Source organism: Silene latifolia, chromosome 1 (genome assembly GCF_048544455.1).
Source record: "Silene latifolia isolate original U9 population chromosome 1, ASM4854445v1, whole genome shotgun sequence".
Lineage (NCBI taxonomy): Eukaryota > Viridiplantae > Streptophyta > Magnoliopsida > Caryophyllales > Caryophyllaceae > Silene > Silene latifolia.
The window spans coordinates 139,395,814-139,397,049 of record NC_133526.1 but is presented as its reverse complement, the minus strand read 5'-3'; positions in this window follow the sequence as shown (position 1 = coordinate 139,397,049).

Genomic DNA, 1,236 nt, shown 5'->3' with positions numbered 1-1,236 from the left:
AGGTGAATTTCCCGAGTCTTTTTCAAATTTTCCATGCCAATTTCAAAGCCGAACTTTTTAACAACTTACTTTCAAAATAACATTGGTTTTAAAAACCCGGAATGCTGCCTAAATAGGACTAGATTTTTTCGGCCCAAAATGAGCTTTTATAGCCGGCATGCTGCCCATTTCAAATCTCATTTTCAAATCAATCCTTCGTTTTTCAAAATCAATCCAAAATGTTTCTCGAACCTTGACCAAGCATGAAATGCGTCGAGTCGTGTCCGGGTCCTGGCCATGTTTGGCTAGGCGTGTTTTGTCCCAAGTGTCTAGAACACGACCTTTTTTGGGTCACCCAACCTCACCCCTTGGGTTTCGAGTCATGTGGGTCGACCAATTGGTCCAAGATAGTCCACAGAAACGTCCAAGCTAGGCCATTTTGGGCGTTTCACTTAAACCTATGGGCTACGTTGGTCCAATTACGGGTTTAGTCACACCGAGTCCAGTTTAGAATCGAGTTATGATGGTTTGGGTCGTGTCGTTTTGTCGAGTCCAAAATGAATCGAGGTCTAAATCCAACCGTGAGTCGAACCTTTTGGTTAGTCAGTCATAAGCCGAGTCTTTATTTGAGTCAAGTTGGTGTCATGTCCTTAAGTGTGCAGGGGCTCTTACTTTCAAATATTGACTCAGTTCGGGGTTTTCTTGTAGAAAGGCCGCCAAAAACCCGACTTCAAGCAATGGAAGATGCTATTAACAAACTCACTGAGGCTGTGAACCTCATGAGAGCCAGGATGGACACGATCGAATCAAAGCTTGGTTAAGATTCCTCTTCATCCACCCCACCCCTAACTGATCTGGAGAAACGGTTCAAGTTCATCGAAGACCGTCTGAAACTCTCCCAGGGGAAGAACATCCACTATGAAAATACTAGGGCCTATGCCCCAGTTCAGGATAAGTTGCCCACAAACATGGTGCTCACTGATATCCCAAAGTTTAAAGGCACAGAAGATCCAGTCCACCATGTTAAGGCCTATAAGGGGTACTTGGCACTGAAGGGTGTACCTGCTATCATGCTCTCTAAAATTTTTGCCCAATCTTTGGATGAACACCCGAAGGCGTGGTTCTACAATCTTGACCTTAAGAACTTCCCCACTTTTGAAGATATTACGGTGGAGTTGTGCAAGCACTATGCTGATAATGTCGAGATTCAAACCAACATAAGAACATTGGAGGTTATGACACAGAAAGACAAAGAAG